We start from the raw sequence: 15,784 nt of genomic DNA, 5'->3' as shown, positions 1-15,784 counted from the left end.
GATAGTGAAATGGTGAAGTCCGAGAGGAATGCCTTCAAAATAGATGGTGGAACTTAGTTTCAAAACCCTGCTTGTTGTAGCATTCCTATAGCATTGGCTGCTGGAATTTGTGTTTGGGTCTCACCTTAAGTCTTACATCTTTGCTTCTTTTATATATTCTGTATTCTATTTTGGATCGCCTTAAAATCAAACAAAAGTCTTCAAAATCGTCATCTGAAATCATCTCTTTCGTTGGACTCTAATCTAACTTTGGTTACAATCTCTGTGGACGATAATCCGGTACTTGTATCACTTTATTACTTGGAAAGACGACGTTAGGCCATATTGTATACTTGCTTTGTGGCCTAATTTAATTAGTCTAAAGGTATGAAATATAACCGACCAGAGACATTGGAAGATGATATAAGTTCTCAATTAAACATATATCTCATCATCAAATCCTATATATTTTGAGATATTTTTTATGATTAAAAAAGGGCTCGTAAACTGTATTTATATGATCTTGTTGATGGGATATATTTTGCATAAGATACGAGAAGAGTGGACAATAATGCATCGATGGGTTGGATGGTACAAATGAGTGTAATAGTAATAAATAAATAAAAACAATGTTGAGTGTATTTTTTTTCAAAGGAAAACGAGGTTGGGCATAGTTTCCTGAATTCGCAATATATTGGGAATATCTTATTCGATCTTAATGGGAGGCATGTTTTGACTGGGTTTTAATCCTTTTCTATTTGTGCAATATCTGATTTGATGATTACCATTGTTTGAATGATAGTTAGAACTTAGAATTGGTCATTCATATAATTGTTAAAACAGTGGTTAATCAATTTTCTAAATGCGTACTTGTTTCAGATTTCAATGAAGGTGGCAAAATAACATGTTTAATTTTGATGAGATTATCAAAAAAAATTGTTCTTAAAGCTAATCTCGAATAGGAACCATTTTTTTAAGTATATAATGTTTATATACGACAAATAAATCTCACACGCACACGCAAACGCCTCACCTTTTGGTGACGTTATAACTCTTGACCTCTATAAATGTTTGGTTAGCGGATATCGATGGGGTAAAAAGCCATTTGGTTTAGAACCATTTGATTAAAGATATAATTGAATACTTACAAAGAAACACATCGTTAGAGCTTGTTAATGACCAGGTCGGTTTGGAAATTGATTTTGACTATTGCACCTTAACTATCTATCGATGACCATTTACTTGAGAGGAACCTGAAATTGTACCATGTGTTGGAATCCTTTATAATATGATCTTTTTAAGTGAGTTGTGGTTTAATTTTTGCTTGTATATATAGTTAAATTTATTATATCTTTTTTTTCCTTCAAGTAAAATCCACCACGCATTTTGTCTTCAATTTTGTATCTTGAAAAGCATAGAAGTTAAATACATTATAATTAGTCATGTGGATTCAACCTTATTTACAACTAATACAACTATTTTTTGTTACTTGGAATAGGCTTCTTATTTAGTAGCCTCGATAACCATCATATAGTGTCAATATCATTGGTGTATATGAGTGGAATTATGTGGAACAAAGGAGCAAGTAGCTAATATTATGACAGAGCCTCTGAAGCTAGAAGTTTTCACCAGATTGATTAGAGCACTCCTTGGTGTGCATGAAGTTTCAATAAACTCATCATCTGAAAGTGTTTAGTTTAAGGGAGGGATTGATAAGGTTTTTACTCACATTCTAGAATAAAATTCTATTATTAAGGATATTAGTTGTGATCTAATTTTTTTCTTTGGTATCGTTGTACTGGGTCAAGAGTCTTGTTATTTTCCCTCTATTTTGTTATGTTTGTGTGGGTGTGGCTATTTAAGCCTTCTGCTGTCTTCACTAAAATTATTCTTTGTTTCTGGTATTTCATTTGTCTACGTATCTCTCATATATTGGCGTCAGAGTCAGAGTATATAATTAGGAACTGTAGTATCCTAAAGTGAGATTGGAGAGTAGAACACTTGAGAGCAAGAGTGAAACACTTGGCGAGTGAAAAGAGATGACAACGAATGGAAGTTTCTCTCAACCAAGCATTCCTATGTTTGATGGTGATTACGGTAACTGGAGCATGTTGATGGAAACCTTTTGTGGTCAAAGGAGTATTCAAGTGTCATCAAATCTGGGTATCATGAACCAGAAACCGAAGAACCATTGACGACTACACAGAAGAAGACCTTAAAAGAACTCAAACTTAAAGATTTGAAGGCAAAAAATTACCATTTCCAATTCATTAACAAATCAATCCTCAAAAAACATTATTCAAAAGGATACTTCTAAGCAAATATGGAAGTCAACGAAGAGAAAGTTTCAAGGAAATACACGAGCACAACTCCAAGCCATTCGTCGAGATTTTGAGGTTCTTGAAATGAAGATTGGAGAATCAATTATAGTTTATTTCTCAAGAGTTATGGTGATGGCCAATAACATGCAGAACTATGGAGAAGACATGCTAGATGTTAAAATAGTGGAGAAGATTCTATGATCGTTAACAGAGAAGTTTAACTACATTGTTTGTTCTATTGAGGAATCAAAGGACATTAATTCTTTGACAATCGACGAATTGCAAATTCTTTAATTGTGCATGAAACAAAAGTTTTCTAGAAGAGATAGTGAAGAACATGCATTGAAAATTAGATTAAAAGAGAGATTTGATACAAGAGGAAGAGGTAGGGGCAACCCTTGAGGACGTGGTAAAGGAAGGGGAATAAGAATTTCAATCGAGCATATGTTGAATGTTGCAAGTGTCACATACTTGGTCATTTTCAATACGCATCCTGGAACAAGGAGGCAAATTATGTCGAGTTTAAAGAGATTGAAGAGCTTTTGTTGATGTCGTACGAGGACACGAACAACACAACAGATGGACTCATGTCCATAAGGCTAGGAAGACGGGAGCACCAATAAAAGAGGAGTAATGCTTAACAGGGACAGTCGGGGACTTTCTTGATGCAGGGTTTTTAGATTTGGGATACTCGAACCACATGTGTGGAGACAAATCAATATTCATCATAATGTATGACACCTTCAGAAACGTGGTAAAGCTGGAAAAAACACGAAAATGAATGTAATTGGAAGGGGAAATGTGAAGTTGAAGGTCAATGGAATAATCTAGGTAATTACTGATGTGCATTATATACCTGAACTTAAATACAATCAATTGAGTTAGTCAACTGTAGGAGCGAGGTTTGACTATTGTAATCCGATCTAGATCTTGTAAGACACATCATTCACATAAAGGTCTAATTGGGCATACTGACGTAACTGGAAACATAATGTTCTTGTTGTTTGATTAGGCTTAAGTTATGAAGGAATCATGCTTCAACATGACTACACAAGGCACTACCCAATTATGGATTTATAGGTATGTTCATGTTGGTTACAAGGGACTAATGACACTACAGTAAGAGGAAATTCTTAAAGGTTACTCAAGTTCCCGATTTTTTCGATTGTATGTATTGATTATATATATGATAGGAAAACAACATCGTAGTTCTTTCTCAAAGAAGAGCCAATGTCGAGCATCTCAGAAGCTGGAGTTATTGCATGCAGACATTTGTGGGCCCATTACACCAGCCTCTAACAACAATAGGAGGTATGTTTTATGTTTTACCAATGGCTTCTCTAGAAAAACATGGACATATTTTATATCAGAAAATTCGGAAGCATTTTATTACTCTAAGTGTTTTAAAGCGCTTGTAGAAAAGGAAGTTGTTTTGTTGATTAAATGTCTATGTAGAGATCGAGGAGGAGAGTTCAATTATATAGAGTTTATCGGTTTTTATAATGAAAATGGGATAAAGAGGCAATTAACTACAGCCGACACTCCACGGCAAAAAGGAGTGGCATAACACAAGAATCAGATGTGATGGATCTTGTAAGATCGATGTTGTCAGAAAAAAGGGGTGCCTAAGACGTTTTGGCAAGAAGCAGTAAGGTGAACAATGTACGTTCTAAATCGATCACCTACGGTTGTTGTTAGCAACATGACTCTATTAGAGGATTGGAATGGAAAGAAACCATCAGCGGAACATTTTAGAGGCTTTAGATGTCTCGGACATGTCCACGTCCCGGACCCTAGAAGAACAAAGCTTGAGACAAAAGCACATGTTGTGTGCTTTTTTGGTGTTAGTGATTAGGGGTGTAAACGAGCCGAGTCGATTTTAGTAGCAGGTTATTTGAGATTGACTCAAAAAAATAATATCAGGCTCAAACTCGATTCACTTTTTCAAAGTCGGGATCGAGCTCGAGCCCGAATATTTTTTTCAATGTTTAAGCTCCAGCTCGATGCTTGTTTATGAGCTCAAATTCGAGATCAATTAACTCATTTACTTACTCAAGCTTAATGATTTTTATATTTTGATACATAATTTGTAAACATATAAATATGTTTGGCTTGAAAAAGTGTATGCTCGAATGGCTCGGTTCGAATCGACTCGACTTGACTCGTAAAGTTTAATCAAGCTTTTGAACAAGTCGAGTTAAGCATTCGTATTATTGGAGCTTGACTCGTTATATTAATCGATCTTTATTTTGTGTTCGAAATCTACTGAGCTCAATAATTATTAAGCTCGAGCTCGAGTAGGTTGTAAAAAGCTTGACTCGTTTACACCCATATTAGGGATGAAACCAAAGTGTATAGGCTGTATAATCACATTTAAAAAAAATAGTGAGTCGAGATGTTATTTTTAAAAAAGAAAAAATAGTGGAACTGGGATGCAAGCTGATAAGCGTGCAAAATCATACACTTTATCACCTAATTAAAATTTATTTCACTTTATTTACAATTTTCTCAATCCTATATGAGTCTTTTAGTCTTATTTTGTAATTTCACGTTCAGTGGAGCTAGGATGCGAGGATGGTATTGTTTTATGTATATGGTGAAGAAAATGCTGACATAAGCATGGTTGTAGCAGGTGTATACGTTGTTGCAATACTTAGGGGTGAGCATAGGCGGGTACCCACCCTATTTGACAGGAACCGGAACCGGCGGTTCTTGAGATATTGGAATCAGAACCGGTTAGAGCGGTTCTTGAATTTTTGGAACCGGAACCATCGGGAACTGGTTCCGGGTACCCGCTTCCTAAAATATTAAAATTTTGTTATTTAGAAATAAAAAATAAAACATTGTCAAAACACTAAATAAATAAACRAGAATACAAATTATACGGAATAATGGTTACAAATATTGTTTAACGATTACAAACCATAATAGACTAATAGTAAATATTGAAAGTTTAACGATTACATACTACGAATCCAATTAAACACACAATTTGAAAAAATACGAATCATTTTATCTCAAATTGTGAATCTCGTTTCAACTTCTTGCTTACTCATCGCATCATCAACCTCGTACGGTACTTGTGAATAATTGAGTGTTAAAAAAACTATACAAACTAGGGGTGTTCAAAAAGACCGCCGGACCGCTCAAACCGGCCAAACCAAGTCAAACCGGACCATTTTTGGCGGTTTGAGCGGTCTGACGATCCGGTCCGGTTTGAAAAATAGCCGAAACCGGGGGGTCTGGTCGGTCTGCGGTTTAGACTTTTTTTTTGGGCGGTTTGGACCAATCCGACCGCCATATATTTATATATATATATATATATATATTAGTATTATAATTATTAAGCCCAAATGAATGCCCAACTTTAATTTATACCTTATGGGCTATTAGCCCAAACATAAGGCCTTATCCAATTTGCAAAAGATTTCCTAAATCCCCTAATTCTTAATCCAGTAATCCTTACCTTGTGGCTTAACCCTCAATCCACCATTATTTCACCTCTATTTCGGTATTTGCTAATCGTCGCCTAATTCATCGAACAAACTTGCCGTTGCTGCTTGCCGGATTGGAAAGTAGAAACGACGGAGAGTCTGCGTCTGCCGCCACATCACCACTGCGTTTGCCGTCTGCCTTAGTCTAGTTGTCGTTGTTGACTTGCCATCTGCCCTAGTCTAGTAGCTTGCCGTGGAAACGAAAGTGACGAAACATAAGTCTAAATCCCTCAAGAACATATTTGTAAGTCATGTTTTGTTGCTTTAAGAAATTTCTATTTGTATCTATGCTTTAACATATTTCTATCTAGTACTGTAGTACATATTTGTTAAGACACAGTTCTAATGTCTAATGGCTATGAGCTATCACAGTTCTAATGTCTAATGGCTATCACAGTTCAAATGGGTCTACGGTAGTTATTGGGGTCTAATAGCTATGAGTTATCACAGTTCTAATGTCTAATGGCTATCACATTTCAAATGGGTCTACGGTAGTTATTTGGGTCTAATGGCTATCACAGATTCACAATTCTAGTTCTAATGTCTAATGGCTATCACAGTTAGTAAGAGTTCATAACAGTAGTGCAATATTACATTTCTTACATATAATTTAATATTTTTAAGACTATATCAGAGCTAAAAGATTGTATAGACCGATAAAATAAATTGTTGATAATTTCCTAATTCTTTGAAAAACACTTAAGCCTCAAGCAAGCAGGCAAATAAATACATATTACATACTGTAGAAAGTCAATGCGACCTTCCAGTGTAACTATCAAAGCTAAAGAACCATATAGAAATATGGCTTGTTACAATTGTTCATTTATTTGCTTCATAAATTGAAGAAACGATAACAGAAGATAGTAACTACTACCAAACTAGTCTTTGTTAAGACTTAAGACTTAAGAGTTAAGACAATAACTTGTTAATTGTTAAATAGTTCTATTATCTAACTATCTATTACTATGTTTTACCAAATTTCTATCTATGATTGTTAAATAGATACACAAATCTGTGACTCTTAAATAGATACACACATTTGTTGCTTTAAATGATTGTTTTAACATGACTATAGATATTAAACGATTGCCTTTTTTGTTGCTTTAACCTTTAATAAATTCTATCTATATTTTAAGCCTTTAGCAGAGTATTAGTGATGTCTCTATGAAGTCCTATTTTCTATGTAACTATATTGAACATATTTTAACTTATGTTTATTTTCTACTTCTTTTGTTTGTGTGTCTATTTATGTCTTTTAGATGGAAATACCCTCTCAAACTCAAAGTATAGACTCAACTGGTGCTTCTAAACCTCCTTTGCCACCTAACACCAAAGAGAGAAAAAAAGTAGACAATGTTCTGAAGTGTGGGATCATTTTATGAGAAATGAGAGTAAGAAGGGTTGTTCACGAGAAATGAGAGTAAACGTTCTGACGAGAAAGTAGACAATGTCTTTTCAAAAAAGTAGACAATGTTCTGACGAGTTGCCTTTTAGATTTGTTGAACAAGAAGGGTTCAAATCATTTTGTAGTGTTGCATGTCCTAAATTTGAACTTCCGTCGCGCGTTACAATAGGCAGGGATAACATGCTTTATAAATGACTTATCTTTACAACTAATAGCTTCTTTAAGGTACTCTCTCTCGAGATGTAGAATGGCACACAATCATAGATCCAACCCTCATATCTCTACGCAAGGCTGGAGTCCCGACATTGGCTCAAACTATTCCTTTTATAAGCTAAATGGAGCGAAAATGAGTCTCCTCGATTCTAAGTAGCTCTCTCGAGCCTACTTACATATCATTCAAGTTGACGTGTGCTTGTTGGTTTATCTCTAAATCCAACACACTTTAACACTTTTAAACAAGTGATCAACTAGAATTGTCGTTTGTCCCCAAACAACATAAAAAGACAAATAAAAGACTCAAATAAGATGGAAAAGAATGGGCAGCAACACTTACGACTACCATTTTCTTGTTATGAATAGTTTTTCATAAATCAAAGTGGAAGTTGTTTTGTACTAATCACATCTATATACCATAAGCTAGCCTCACTTTTTCTTCGTCTGATTTTTTAAACATTATCACTTATTAGGATCAAAAGGACTTTTCGGGTTTCTCTATTTGGCTTTTTCTCTCTCACATAACTCTGCCTTTTTCTTACATAAATATTTATTCATTTGGCGTTTTGTAGTTTTTTTTTTGTATTTTTTTTTGCATTTTTGCATATATATATATATATTGCTTTTGTAATGCTTTTTAAGCATTTTCTCTTTTTTTGAAAGAGCTTTGCTCTTTTTGACAAAATTTCCCCCCACCTTAGATACAACAATGTCCTCATTGTGATGTATATATGTGACTCAGTGGGGTGTAAGGGGAGTGTATAGGGCTTTGCCCGGTTATAGAGAAGAAATGGTCTAGATCATATCCTAAGTAGTGACAATTTAAATCAAGTTGCGGCCCAAAAAAGAGTTGGCTAGTTCTAGTATGGCAATGTAAAGTAGTACTCAAACTCACATCACTTTTAAATTACTCAAGCTATAAACACAAGTCGGTGATAGTGAAGTTTAGGCCATAAAATTCCATAAAAAATCTAACACTAAAAGGACTGACACAGACAATTCCCAGATTCATGGAAAAAAGGAAAAAATATATAAAGGAAAAAAGTAAATTGGAGCTAAAAAGGATAATAGATAAACCTGTCTACTCGGGTGGAGTATGTGCCATCAATTGTCCTTGGTCGGCCGGGACATCCCGGCAAGCATGTCCTTCAGATCGGCCATGAGCCGTGCCTCTCTTTCTTCCATCTTTTACAAAAGTGTCTCCTCATGGGTCTTTAGGGCTCTCTCCATGGTGGTTTGGTGGGACTGAGCATTCCTCTCCAAGGTAATCTCTAAGGTGGCAACTTTCTCCTTCAAACGGCGAACTTCAAATAACAAATATGTCTCTGTGTGGCTGCTGTCTGGAGCAATCGGGGGCTGTCCGGGATCATTTCTCGAGGTCTTGCGGATTCTATCAACTGTCTTGCACTCAATGGGTAGTGCATTGGTGGTTAGGGAATCGCTAGGTGGTACCGGTACTTTCGCCTTCTTCATCAACCCATGTATCAAGGTCGGGAAGTAGAGTCGGCCGATGGGTTTTCTTGTGCATCCTTGAATGTCATCCGAGATGACTGCCTTAACATCAACCACAACCTTATTCTTTTTCAACAAATTGGAATTTAAGCGGACTGCGCTTTTGGGATGACTTCCAAGTTGCTCCTTCTTCGGCTATGACACTTAGTACCATCTTCAAGTCCTCGTCAATATGATCATGTAATAACCTGCGATACTCACAAACTGGAGGTGCAATCAAATCATAAAAAGTATTGATGGCATGCGGAGAGTAAGATATCTTCTTACCTCGAACATGAACTGAGGTAGTGCAGGTGGAAGAAACTGAGGCATAAAACTCTTGAACCCATATGAGAAAATAGGATCTCTTACAGCAGTGAAAGTCTCCCATCCCCTTTGGATAAAAATGTCATGGATAAAGGAATAGGTCTCAAGACAACTCCTATCAAACCCTCTCACTCCTAAACCCAAAAAAGTCTTGAACTTCTGAAAATTTCTAGGCCTACGGCTGCTCTCACTGTGGCTGTCCACTAGTCTAGTGCGGGCACTCTTTTTGGGTGGGCTTGGTGCTACCTGATGTCTTTTGGATCTTCTTAGTTGGGATAATAGGATGTCCTCATCAAAAGTCCACTCAGAGTCTTCACACTCAGCCCGTCTCCTTTTGGAGAACCTCTCAATAGGGACTAAGTCAGAGTCACTAGAGGTGTGGTTGCTATTCTCATTGGACTTTTTCCTGGACATCTCAGGAGAAGGGATGGAAGTGGGATGGAAGTCAGGAATGGCATCATAGGTAGTGCTTACAAGTGGTGCGATGTATGTGCTAGTGATGGGTGGCATGGGCATAATGGCATTATATGCATCAAAGTTCATGTGGGAAGTAGGGATGTAGATTGGGAAAGAGGGTAGTGCATAAAATGGGTTGTTAAACCTATCAAATGCAATGGAGATGGGTGGAGGAGTGTAGTACTGTGAAGTCAAGTCAACCATCCCCAAATCAACCATAGGGGAATCATTGAACTGGTAGTGTGATGTATGTGTGTCCATAAGAGTGATAACATCTGAAGAAGTGGTGGAATCCGGCCCACTCAAGTAAGTGAGTTGGGTCATCTTCTTCCATAAAATATGCATTGAGATCAATGTTAAACATAGAATCCTCACCAACCTTTTCTTGACTATCATGATGCTCCACATGAATAGGATCACTTTTGATGGTGTTATCACTTTGAGCACCAATGGTGTGTGTGTGCTCAGGTAAATGAGAGTCAGAAAGACTTACAATAGGATTGTTGTGGCAAGTATCGAACTCTATACTATTTGTCTTCCCAATACCTTGAGAGATTGGCTCTAATGTTGGTGGCACTCCAGAGTGTTGGGCATCATCTTTGATTTCATCCTTGATCTTCAACTTTTTGGCCCTTGCCTTCCTTGGTTTTGGTTTAGGTAGACCCTTGGGAACATATGTCTCTACATCAATTGCATCTCCTTCCTCTTTAGTCATAGGCATAGTGACGTGACGCTCAATTGATCGAGTGGTTGGACGACGGGCTTTTGGTTTTGGTTTAGTGGGAATAGAGGGAGGTAGTGCTATAGTAGTGGGAGGAGCTGTTTGGGTAGGTATATCAGTATGGCTAGTGGCTTGTTGGGTCAAAACAGTAGGTAAAGGGGTTGTTTGGGTAGGAATAGTGGGTAAAGGGGTTGTTTGTGTTGGTAGAATGGTAGGTGTGGTGGTTGTTTGGGTTGAGACAGTAGGTAGAGAGGTTGATTGAGTTAAGGGTACTGGTTGTTGGCTGGGTCTAAGGTAGGATTGATCTTAGCAACCATGAGGGTAAATTGGCTATATTTGGTGAGGTGGAGGTGGCTGGTTGTGAAGTGGGAGGGATGGATGATTGGGAAGGGTGTAAGAACCCTGGTGGTGACTCAATAGATGTGGCATGGGTTTTTCCACTCTCACTTTCCAATAGCAGTTAGGTATGTTAGATCTTCCCCCTCTAGGTTAGCAAGTTTTAAAAGTTGTGTAAAAAATACGTGTAAAGAAGATAAACCACTTGTTTGTTTGGATGTGCCTACTAGGTGGAACTCCACATATTTGATGTTAGATCATGCTTTGAAATATGAGGAGGCTTTTAAGTTATTAGAAGAAGAGGATGATTACTTCATTCAGTACTTTATTGAAGATGATAGAAATGGAAAAAGCCGCTTGGGCCACCGACGTCTAAGGATTGGGAGCAATGTGCCATGTTTGTAAGTTTTTGAAGGTTGTTTATGATGCCACTTTAAAGTTCAGTGCTTCTTTGCATGTTACTTCAAATGTTTATTTTGACGAGTTGTCGTTAGTTCATGGGTTGATTAACAAATGGTATTCAAGTGATAAAGAGAACTTGAAACAAATGGGTTTAAGGATGAAAAAGAAATTTGATAATTATTGGGGGACCACGAACAAACAAAGTGTGATTCTTTATGTGGCTATTGTACTTGATCTGAGATATAAATTAAAATACGTTACATTTTGCTTGAGAGAATTTTATAGTGAGGATGAAATTACCATTATCACGGATTCTATTAAAAGTTGTCTTTCAAGGCTAGTAGTTCATTATACTAGTGAGCTTAAAGTAGAGCATCAAGCAGATAGTGTTAATCAAACACAAGATCATGTGCCAATAGTAGATTCCGATGATGAAGATTTGGTCAGGATGTTTGAATCTGAGTTTGACAAAGAATGTGATGGAGATGACTCTTTGAACATGCAAAATGAACTTGAAAGGTACTTAGGTGAACGCAATGAAGATAGGAAAAATAAGAACTTCAGTATTTTAGAATGGTGGAAAGTGGCGTCATCAAAGTATCCTATTTTGTCTGCATTGGCTCGAGATGTTCTTGCTGTCCAAGTATCAACAGTGGCTTYGGAGTCCGCTTTTRGCACCRGAGGGAGAGTTCTTSATTGTTTTCGGAGTTCATTAAGTTCTTCAATGGTTGAAACTTTGATTTGTTGTCAAAATTGGTTGAGATCCATGAATTTGCCGTTAGATTTGGCTTCTATTTTGGAAGAGATGGATRWTTACRAAAATATGGAACCGGGTAATCAATTTAAATTAATTTCACATTACTTCAATTTTAGATTACGTTGTTTTCATTTATGTTGTTTATCTAATTTATTTTTGAACTTTGTAGATAAATCCATCGAAGCCCTATCTGAAGGCTGAAGTTGAGAGTCTTGATAATGATTAGAAAGTTGTTGGATTGCTATAACGTAAGCTTCGATTGGTTCCCTACTTCTTTCACATATTTCATACAATCTTTTATCCTTTTAATTTATATGATATCATTTTTTCTACGAATTATTCATTCCTGTTTGATAAAGATTGAATCTTTATGGATTTTGAAGAACTGAAGATGTGGACTTTGTTTGCACTTTACATATTAGTGTTTTGACTTTTTTTAAATAATAAACACTAATATTTGGATTCTATTTTGACTTTGTTTTTTGGTATGTTTTACATATTTATTTGTTTGGACTTTGGACTGTTTAAATTGGGTTTAAACTTTAATGGCTGCTTAAGTGCTTAGTGGTTGGTATACAGGAGTCGATATTTTATATGCAGCCATGCAGCCCTGCAGGTAGTTGTTGGAGTCAACCATGGAATATCAAGGACACATGAAGGACTCCAGCTGCTAGAGTCAACCATGGAAAGTCTCACATGTGAAAGACACTTATTTTTTTAGTACTTTTATTGTAGAAAACAAATCTCCATGGGAGATGATTATGTTGGGTGATTAATATTTATTATTCAAATTTATAATAGTACAYATGACACTAGGTTTTTTGGTTTTAATGTTTAAAGCCCATTAAAGGCCCAAATCGCCTAAACCGGTCAGACCAGACCGCCTTTTCGTGGTCTGGTTTGACCGGTCTAGGCACTTGGTTTCAAACCGCTCGGTCTGAAAATTTCACAAGCCGCCATTACCGTTTGGTTTGTGGTCTGAGGGCTTAAACCGCCCAAACCGGACCGCGAACACCCCTAACACAAACTCGTAAAAAACTGCACATATTTTTAACAAAAAACTATACAAATTTTATATAAAAAAAACTGCACATATTTTTAACATAAAACTACATAAATTACATAAAAAATTGCACAAGTTATATAAAAAATTGCACATATTTTTTTACAAAATAACACACAAAATATATAAAAAAGATGCACAATCGATCTCGGCGGGTAGCAGTTCTGAAAAATTGAGAACTGGAACCGGAACCATTCTCAATCAGTTCCGTATTTAAGAACTGAAACCACTCATATCGGTTCCGGTTCTGAAACCGGCAGTTCCGGTTCCGCAAGTGGGTACCCGGTTCCGCTGCTCACCCCTAGCAATACTGGATACTGGATATTGGCACAACTAGCTCAATTCCGTTGAAAATGTTGAAAAGTCAAATTTTGGAGGATGACATCTTCTAGTACTGATAGCAAGCGATTTTGATAGAAGATGTCACTGCAAAGATACACTAGCCTTTTGTATTTAAGCATATTTTGTAATAAGGCATCTTTTCTATTACTCATTGGTTAATAACCAATTGTTATTACCCATTGTACTTTTGATTCCCCTCTTACTACTTGCTAGTATATATGTGGGGGTAATCTTTTGTTTAGTTGTAACACTTTGAACAATATCGCTTTCTCATCAGGAACAAAACTTCATCTAAGCTTACTTTTTAATATCAATTTGCAAATACTTTTAAGTGTTCTTCATCACTGTCAGTTCCAGCTTTCTCTTTACTTTTCGTGTAAAATTTACTTTTACGTCATTTATATTTAGTCATTTCCATATATGTCATTTATTTTTAAGCACTTACATTTAGTCATGTTAGGCTAAATACCTAAGTATGGGTGTAATTGAAGGTTGTGAGATTACAACAAGTGTTAGTCGATGATTGTTTTGCTAATAACAATTTATTTCGTTATTCACAAGTGGTATTAATATTTCATTTGGTAATCTTTGACAAACTAACACATGTTATTTTATTCAGATGAGTTGGACTTAAAATTAAGACAAAGCAAATATTTTTACTAAGTGTGTTGTAGATGCTATAAAGAGTCGCTGTAATCTTATGGGTTGCAAAATTATATGGAAAGAAAGGCAAGATTTGTACTAGTTTAGGATTGATGCATCACCAAGTGCTCTTCCAACATATGGTATAATCTATACTTCCTTGGAAGGCCGTTCAATCCAGTAGGCGTTGCAAAGAGCTATTTATAGAGCAATATTCATTACACTTCGTTGCTGAAATCTAATATGATCTTGCATTCATACTATCTTTTAATTATTGTTTCATTTCAGTATTTGTTTACCAACTCTCGCAAAGATATTTTCTCTTTGAAGCTTTATTGCTTCCAAAAAACCCCTATCTAAAATCTCACTTTAAAATTAACTTTTGTGACTCTCTTTGCATTTTAAATCTCTATGGAACGATATTTGGTATTACTTACCATTGTTACTTGCTTTGGACGATACTTGTAAGCCATGTATATTTGCATGATTTACTTGTGATTATACCCTTTTAAGGGTATAGATATCACCACACCACAAGCATTGAAAAGGATTTGTTGGTGGATTTGGAATGGGAAGGCAGCGAAGGCAACAACAACACAACTGGTGAGGAAGAACACGAAGATGATGAAGTTAAAAACGAAGACCTGGAAGCTTCTTCGAGCACCGTTAAAGATAATGAAGACGATATGATTCCAAGGGAGGGCAGAGTTAAGAATCCTCCTTCATGGATGGAAGAGCACGCCACTTGTGAAGATTTGTCTGAAGACAAAACATTAAATATGGCATTTGTAGCATCCTTAGATCGAATGAGCTTTGAGGACGCTGTGAAAAGTTCGAAATGAAGGTTGATCATGGATGAAGAAATAACGTCAATTAGGAAAAAAAAAACTTGGGAGTAGTAGAATTACGTATTCGAGCAAATATATGTTTTTGCAACCGAATGGGTACGTAAAAAGAGGAAGTCAAGATATATATATAATTTACAAGTTACATAAGGCTCTTTTACTATTTTTTGTTTATGGTATTGCATTCGTGCAAGTATCTTTCACGGTATATGGTACATGAGGTATATGGAAGAAGTTGCAAGCAAGTTGATGCATTCGAAGGAGGATGGTGAAGTTCTAGGAAGGTTGAATCAAGCAAAGTTAATGTATATACATGCTTGATCTGAGGAGTATTGGCATCCAATAGGGGAATCATAAAAGCTACACAATTTTCTTGACATCAAGATGTAACACAATCAACACTCAAAAGAATCTTTAAATGGATATTTATCTCAACTTGAATATTGGAATTTGTGCAGTAAAAGTAGTATGAAATGCTTGCAAGTACTTTAATTGATGTGCTAAGGAACTCGAATTTGCCATCAAGGTCAAATCTTCATGAACAAAGTAATATAAGAAATGATTTGTGTTATTTTGATAATGATTTGTGTTTATAGTTGGTATTGTTTTGTGGGAGTGAAAATTTTCAATTCATTATCATGACATCAAGTATGATGTGAGATTAATATGCTTATAATTTATTTCAATGTGTTCAATAATTGATTATCAATTAGTTATATAAAATTCAAAAATGAAGTTTTAAGAAATTGTATGTATATATTAATAATTTATTAGCACGTAATACAGCGAGATACATCTCTATTTTAATATTTAGTTTTTATTCTTTGTCTCTATCAATATAACACGATTTTACGTAGTTTTGAAATTGTTTTTTGAATGAAGTATAAATTTAACATAGCATAAAATTTTGAAAAAATTAAAATCGATATTAGTATCAAATTAACTATTTAATAGTTCTCGTTTTTTAGTATAACTTCTTCTATAATTCAA

The sequence above is a fragment of the Cynara cardunculus genome, assembly GCF_001531365.2.
Source record: "Cynara cardunculus var. scolymus isolate 2C chromosome LG 4, CcrdV1, whole genome shotgun sequence".
Lineage (NCBI taxonomy): Eukaryota > Viridiplantae > Streptophyta > Magnoliopsida > Asterales > Asteraceae > Cynara > Cynara cardunculus.
Note: the sequence above shows the minus strand (reverse complement) of the source record.